The following is an 8,240-nucleotide window of genomic DNA, read 5'->3' as shown; positions in this document are numbered from 1 at the left end:
TCATGTAATCAATATATTCTTAGTGCTTATTTTCTAATTATATTGTTTTATGTACTTTAATAATGAAGGTTTGTAAAGCAAGGCCACTTTTCACTCATAAACTAAGTGCTCAGCCAGACTGAAAAACAGGAAGTTAGTGTAGAAATATACAGACTGAGAGACCTCTTCCCTCTGACCCCTCCCCAAACCCTCCTACCCACCTCGACATACAAACTCTGTGTGGCTTCGTGTTCTGTTGATGTTTACCTGATCGAAATAACTTGAACACAAACACAAACAAAGAGGAAGACCGCGCCAGAAGGAAAACACTACAAGTCCCAGCATCCTCTGTGTTTAGTGAGCAGCAGTGAAAGTGAAAGTATTGAGCCTCCGTTCAGAGCAGCAGGAGGAGGAAGGTTGAGCTGAGGCGGGTGAGTGTTAATATGAATATGTTTCTTCTTATGACATAAAATAATTCCACGCTGTTCGTGTCTGTGGGTGAAATGTGAGGCCGGTCGGCTCCTCTGAGCGCTGGTTTCCTGTAAGTAGAGAGGAAGTGAGTTTAGCTGAGCCTCCGTTTAGTGTGAGAGAGCAGGAGGAGAGTGAGAGCTGTGCTGAGGCAGGGTGAGTGTTAACACCGCTCTGACATTACTGTGTCTCTGTGGCGGGAACAACAGGCTCCGTCAGTGGAGGCAAAAATATTCAGACTTTGGTTTTTCAAAGGAAACAACTTTATGTCGGAAGTTCCCGCACGCTCATTGGATAACGATGTGTCAATCTCGAGCTATTAGCCAATGAGCGTGCGGATTCACAGAAAGACCCGCCTTTATCACGGGACTTTAAAAACTACAATGGCGACAGAAACTCAGTGAGTGGAGTTCAGGGTGACGTTATGAAACTGTGACGTTTGAGCCACTTCCTGTTCTCAGTCCCAGCGTCCTGATCACCGAGGTTTCTGTTGCTCTGATATCTGATATTGATTATATCGGTAAACAGGCTGTAGCATAAACATCAAACACAGCTGAAGCAGTTTTTGGATGGTTGGCTTCAAATGATCCGTCGGTTCGAAAAGTAAAAACAATTTAAAAATAGGTGAAGCTGATGCAGGGTGAGTGTTAACACCAGGACTTTAGAGGGAAGAAGAGTCACAGCTCAGCATGTTGTTGACGCGTTGTTGTTCAATCGGGGGAGGCTCTCCGTTGAGGAGAAAAGCTTGAATTTGTTTGTATATGGATTATCCATTGTTTATTATTGCTCACCACAAACTATCTGATTGAATAGTTTTCTTATCAGATAGAGAAATAAAATGCGTCGCAAAATGTAAAAGCAAAATTTCCCCGCCTGGGCTGCCTTGCGCCTGATTGTTCTGTAAATAGTTTGAAATGGTTACATAAAAAGCGTCTGAGCCTTGGCTGCATTTTTAGGTAAATATAACTTTGTTGTCTGCAAAACTTTTGTGTATTTTAAAAAATGTACAATTTCTGTTTGCATTTCAAGTTATGAAAATGATTTGTTAAACATGCTTGTGGTTTTTACGTTTTATGGGTGGCTGTAGCTCAGGTGGCAGAGCAGGTCAGCCACTAATCAGAAGGTCGGTGGTTTGATCCCAGGCTGCATCCTGGCTGCATGCCAAATATCCTTGGGCAAGATACTAACCCCATGTTTGCCTACTGGTGGTGGTCAGAGGGCCCGGGGGCGCCTGTGTCTGGCAGCCTTGCCTCTGTCAGTGCGCCCCAGGGCAGCTGTGGCTACAATGTAGCTTGCTGTCGCCAGTGTGTGAATGTGTGTCTGCATGGGTGAATGACTGAATGTAGTGTAAAGCGCTTTGGGGTCCTATGGACCAGAAAAGCACTATACAAATGCAGGCCATTTACCATTTTACAGTCAAAAATATCACTTTCTACTCGTATTTTAAATTTTGTCTGAATTTAGATAAATTGTGCTGATACAGTTTGTCAAAATGAGAAAATAACAGATTTGCAAGATAAACAGTTTTTAAATGTGAAATACAGAGGCCACATCAAAAGTAGTCAAAAACGGCCAGTTACACCCTGGACACCAGCTTTCTGGAGTATTTGAAATAACGGTAATATGAGTGATCCATATGGTCACAAAGAATAGCCACTTGTTTCTGTGCTACCAAAGTTCCCCGGCTTTCATTCAAAATGTGTTTATGGTCAGCACCTGCACATTAAACTACTTAAACATTATAAATGTCTTCAAGCTCACACTGAGGCCTGTGGGGCACAATCAGCCACTGAGACAGTACACACATTTATATGTGTTTCTATATGAATATTTCATACTTTAAGGCTGCCTGTTTATTTAAGGGAGATGAACAAAATACATTGGAATTGTACAAAATAATATCACAGATGACAAATTCAATAGATTTCAAGTAGATGCTTGTGCATTCTTAAAGTCTTATATGTTGAATTGAACTATTTGATCTGTTCAAAGCCTCCCAGTCAGTGCTGTTCTCCATGCCTGTCTGACTGTACATGTTATTAGCACAAACACTTTAAAGGTGATCCTTTAGGACTTCAGCAATAATACAGACAGCAATGTAGTTAGCAATAAAACAGTTTTATTGGGAATTAACTTAAAAAACAAACAAATATCTGTCTCCTAATTCTTGTCACACAGGAAAGAAGCATCAATATCTGATGAGCAGACTTATTTCTTTCTTTTTTTGTTCACATTTTCACATCTTAATTTTTAAGTGAAATGGGCATTTAGAGTTTATACACTATGTATATAAGGTAGTACAGTACAGTGGAACCCGACTTACAAAATGAATTCATTCCCGAGGGTCTTTCGTAATTGAGTTGCGCGTTTTAAGTGAGGCGATGCTGAACGATAGGCTATAGGCTAATTGCTAACTAGAAAAACAATTCGTCGTTCAAGTGGAACAGCGAAGCGCAAGTGCGGAAACCAAGGGGTTGTCACATGATTCGGAAGGCATTGTGGGCGTTGTAGGCTCAGCCAATCGGAGCTTTCGTTACTCGGGCATTTTGCCATAACACGGGCAGAAATATTGCCATTCAGTGCCTTCGTAACTTGAATTTTTCGTGAAATGGGGCATTCGTAAGTCGGGGTTCCACTGTATTTTTGTGTGGTGCGTTTTTCTATTTCTTAGCAAAAGTTGAACAAAGGTATTTAAGTTTGTTTTCATTTTCACATGGTCTTACTGAGGTAATGCGAATTGAAACATGCATTCTTTTTTTTTTGGGGGGGGGGGGCTGATGTGCTGGAAAAGCTTGAAAAGGGACCTTGAAAGTGCTTAAAAAGTGCTTGAATTTGACTCTGAAAAAGGCGTATAAACCCTGCTCACGGCAAAGCGTGGGACAGACCCACTCGCCTCGCAAGCAATTGAGCTGTTATTACCACCGACAAAGCACATGTCCCGGTACACAGCTGCCATAACCCCCGCTGTACACTGACTTCATTTACTGAGGTTTTATTTCCTGATGTTCGTATGTGTCATACGTGTTCCAGTCGCCAATTCTGAATTATAACTAACATTAAAAACATGTTTAAGGAGGAGAGAGAGCAAAAAAATTCGATTAACAGCTGATGTTTGGGTTTTTGTTCAATAATCAGCGTGACCTGATAAACGCATAAAAGAAACAACGTTGGTGTTTTCGTCATGTAGTAACTGTTAGGTTTAACTGTACAAAGGTGGTTCGACACTATGAAACACACACAGACTTCATGATGTTCGCCTCATTTTTTTATTGTGAATATTAATCATGAGGGTAAACGGCCCTGTACACCACGGAGCGAGGTCAGCATGTCCACGATATCTTCAGCTCTCTGAGTTAACCCATCAAACTAATCTAACACTCATCTACGAATAACTCACGGCTCATATCAATATGATTTTACAGAAAATCATCCTTATTGCTGCAACTATTCCAGAGACATGAAAATCTACAGCATAAAGAACACAAAAATATATAGCAGTCTAACGCAACACTTTAACAGAGATGAATGCATCAGTTTGTCACAGATCAAAGTGGAATGAATATGATTGGTTGAACTGGTGTTCGTGATCTGTGTTTTCTGCATTTTCATCAGCGTAAGAGACTCAGCAGCAGATTATGACAGTTATACATTTCAGAATCAGAATCAGAATCAGAATCAGAATGGGTTTATTGCCAGATGTTGAGGTTTACAACATTAGGAATTTGCTGCGGTGCTTCAGTGCAAACAATAAAATTAAAGTGCTATGTAGAAAGAAAGATATGTGCATGAGATATATACATGAGAATAAGAATTAAGAGTGCTACGTAGAAAGATATATACATGAGTGCAGGTGGTGATCAGTGCCAGACATGAAATGATGCAGTGACACAGCGTAGGGTCATGTGTTAGTGAATTTGATGAATCACCAAATTAATAAACGCAAGAAACGATCAAACCTGTTCCGACAGTTTGAGTTTGTGTTCCCTCAGCTGCAGACTCACTGCTTTTTAAATGTTTGAGAGCGAAGATGAGATAGAGAATCAGCAGCAAAGAGAACAGAGAAAATCAAAATCAGAGTTTTTCTCTGAATTAAAAGGAAACAACAATATATTCTACATGGTGAAGCTGATGGTTTATGGTGTTTGGGTCTGTTTTTCTGTATTCATGCAGATAAAGTGTAAACTCAGATGAATTATACCATCAAATGTTAAAGGAAAATATCAGGATGAGTGTCTGTGAGCTGAGAAGGACGTGAAGCGAGCAGTTTATCCCAGAGCTGAAGCTGCTCTGTGAGCAGAGATGAGCTCAGATTCCTGCTGTGATTGATCAACAGTCACAGAAATGTAGACTTGTAGTTATTACTGCAGTATGGTCACAGCAGATACTGATAAACATGTATTATGAGGATGGATGATCATGTTTCTCACTCTCTCCTTTAAATCTTATTTTTTTCTTCTTCACAGTTTATCTGTTAATTTATTAATGAATAACACTGAAAGAGTTTCTGTTATATTTCCCCTTGAACATCAGCTTATTAGGGCGGCATTAGGAAATAGCCCCCTCCAAAGAATGAATAAATGAATGATGATAATAATAAAATGATTAAAAAGCAGAGCTCAGAGTGGTAGAATGGTCAAACATGGATCCACGGGTGGTTCAACTGCATTTGGTGACGTGACTAAAGCAAATCTTTCAAATAATCCCACCATCAACGGGATGTTGTCTCCTTTACTACGATTACTTTACTTGGTCACCGTGTGAATTTCTTTGAAATGAACCAAATTCTTTTATTTGTTGGTTGTTGCATATTTAACCTCTACAGTCAGGAAAGGAGGAGATGAGGCCTCAACAATGTTGGGTTGTAGCTGTGGTTCAGGTTAGAGTGAGTGTCCATGGAATAAATGTAAGTCAGTGAACTGGAAACATGACTGTGTTCAAACTTTGTTTTCCTTTTTATAATGAGTCTAATCAAAGGTGGACAGAAGTATCTCCACTGTGACTTTTCTGTGTCACCATCAGAGCTTCTGCACAGTGTTTCTGGGGCAGATAACATTGCAGCATTATGGAGACATTATGGAGACAAAAAGAAAAGCGTCTGGATTTCTTTAAGTTAAACTTAAAGAAATCCAGACGCTTTTCTTGGACTGTTGGTTTCAGTGTTTAGTCTCATTCACACACTCCCTCAGACTCTTCACACACACTGATTTGCTGACATAAACACACTCCTGTGTGCTTTCTTGGCTTCACACACACACTGAGGACCATCTACAGACTGTGAGCTCCGTCTTCTTCGTCTTTGGAGCCGAACTCTGACAAAGTTAGGAACAAATCTTTCTCCAGCGTGTGAACTTTCCTCCTACACTCAGTCTGAGCAGTCAGACCACATATTTCTAAAGCAGCACATGAAGGTGTGGCTCACACACACACAGGTGAAGGAAACAGCTGCAGTATTAAAAACTGCTTCACTGTCTACAAATATATGAACTGAATGTTTCTTTCAGGCTGTAAAAACCTTATTTATCCTCCATTACAGTCCTGCATTCAGAGCATTACTTCTGTTATATTAGTACATGTATTTTATTCTGATGAACACATGAAACTCTGAGCTGGATTGAATCCATTGAATCAGAGTCCAGGACTCAGACTAAACACACTGAATGTGTCCTGAGCTCGGCCGCTGTTCCACAGTAACTGCTGTCAGAGTCACTGTTACTGAGTTAGCTTAGCTAGCAGAGCAGCTAGCAGTTAGAGTATGAACTCTGTAAGCAGTCAGCTCGGTCCTGGACATGGTTACTGACATAAAGCTGCTCTCTGCAGCCATGTTTGACCTGCTGCTTTGTAGGACTACAGTAATGGAGGATTTGGAGGCTGAACTCGGCTCTGTGACACTTTTTGTAGTGAACTGATGAAAGCTGCGTCTCAGATGGATGTTAGTCCAACACATCAGACACGACCCCTGCAGCTCTCAGTTGATGTGACATGAATGATTTGTGTTTCCTCTGCAGGTGAAGGTAGAAAGTGTGTGTGAGCTGATGTGAATTGAGCAGCATGGATCAGCCTAAAACTAATCCAAAACCTGGACCTGAACCCAGCTGTGTTTCCTTAAAGAACAATGACTCGAAGGGTGTTGCTGTAAACTTTAACAAAAGACTGTTATGTGACAAAGAGTAAGTACATTATTTTTATGAGTTTCAGATTGTTCATCAGTGTCTTTAATTTAATATTTCCAGTTTTTCTTCCTATCTCATGAAGCTGTTACATTTATTGTTTTTCTTTTAGGATCAATAAGAGGCCAGAATCTCCTGGACCTGAACCCAGCTGTGTTTCCTTAAAGAGCAACGAGTCGAAGGATGTTGGTGATGACTTTAAAGGATGTTCTTCTGCTGCTGAGAGGTAATGTGTGTCCAGATGTTGTTCCTGACTCTGTATTTTTGAATAAATCCTCATGTTTAATATCAGCTCAGCTCTTTTTCACACACATTTCTATGTTGGTATGTGAAGCGGTGTGTGTTGGAGTGTTTCCACAAACACAGCAGTCAGAGTGGAAAGAGTGGATGTTGTAGGAGGTGTTTGTGTAGTGAAGAGGCTGAGTGTCTGTAGGACTCCAGCTGCTCCAGCAGGTGTCTCCTTTGTGCTTTGCTTCAAACACAGTGTAGGGAGGAGCTTCCACTCAGGTGTTTCAGGTATTGCTGGATGGAGGTGGACAAATAGTTTTTCCCTTCAGTGACACTTCAGCAGCTCAATGTTCTGGGGAGATGTTTGTCTTTATGAAGGTTTATGGATTCTTGTTCTTACTTTGGTTAAACTGAGCAATACATTTTCCATCTAACATTTAAAGTAAATTTCCAGGTGAATAAAAGATCTGCAGCTGCAGCCTCTGTGATGTTTCACAGTCTGAAAGTAACAAATTCAACCAGAGTTCAAACAAAGGCTTAATATACGTGTGTGTTTGATATAATGCCAACAAGTACAAACAGGTGTTCTTACAGGTCTTAATCACAGAGGTCTGATAAGTCTGGTGACTTTCACACTCAGCAATTTTGCTGCCTTTTATTTTATATTAGCCTTTTTAAAGCCCTTCAAAGTCTCCCACATTCATACAGAGCTTTTAACACCAAACTCCTTTACAGTCCTTCTCCTCTCACAAACGATCACACGACTGATTTGTCTGCAGCAGCTGTGTTACTGCTAGTATTTTATTATGTGTGTAATCTCCTCATATTGTTCCTGTGGTTTAGTTTGACTTCCTTCTGCAAACTCAGCTGCTCTGTTGCTGATACACGTCTCCATGAATATGATTGATCAGATGCTGCCAACACCATGTGTTTCATGTGAGCGCTCAGCTGAAACCCTGGGTTGACTTATCGAGTTAATAACAAGCTTCACGTGACTGTGAATGCTAAAGTGAATCCAGATAAAGGAAAGAGACCCTGCTAATGTTGGACTCACTTCTTAGTGTAGATCCCAGGAGGAAGTTCAACATAGCCATTCTTTGTGCTGGCTCGACCAAACCTGAGAGCACAGTGCAGGATAATGATTATCATCTGTCTCTGTCAAGGACATTTAAAATCCACAAATAACAAACATAATTAGATTTGATCATTGAAAATATGTTTTCCATTAAAAAAGCATGAGCACACTGGTGGATTACAGAGATTATCGTAGCCATCGCTCTCTCGCATGGACGTGGCAGTCTTGCTGTCTGCTGCGAATCCTCCCCGTACCTCCGTGACCTCGTCTGGTATCTGCTCCCTCCTCTGTAAGAGACAGTAAAGGAAAACACGTCTCTGCCT

General features: G+C 40.8%; 1 long non-coding RNA gene across 1 annotated transcript; it reads left to right on the top strand.

Annotated features, from left to right (window-relative positions):
- The first annotated feature begins 367 nt into the window (after window positions 1-367).
- On the top strand, window positions 368-6,838 carry LOC147336595 (uncharacterized). Its single transcript, XR_015128303.1, has 3 exons — window positions 368-410; window positions 6,453-6,614; window positions 6,727-6,838. It is a non-coding gene; the product is annotated as an uncharacterized LOC147336595 (long non-coding RNA).
- The last annotated feature ends 1,402 nt before the right edge of the window (window positions 6,839-8,240 follow it).

Source organism: Aulonocara sp. 'chitande type north' Nkhata Bay, linkage group LG3 (genome assembly GCF_057382095.1).
Source record: "Aulonocara sp. 'chitande type north' Nkhata Bay isolate Kocher_YH1m ecotype deep benthic linkage group LG3, A_spYH_male_GT1.1, whole genome shotgun sequence".
Taxonomy (NCBI): Eukaryota; Metazoa; Chordata; class Actinopteri; order Cichliformes; family Cichlidae; genus Aulonocara; species Aulonocara sp. 'chitande type north' Nkhata Bay.
Note: the sequence above shows the minus strand (reverse complement) of the source record. Positions and strands in the feature narration are given on the sequence as shown.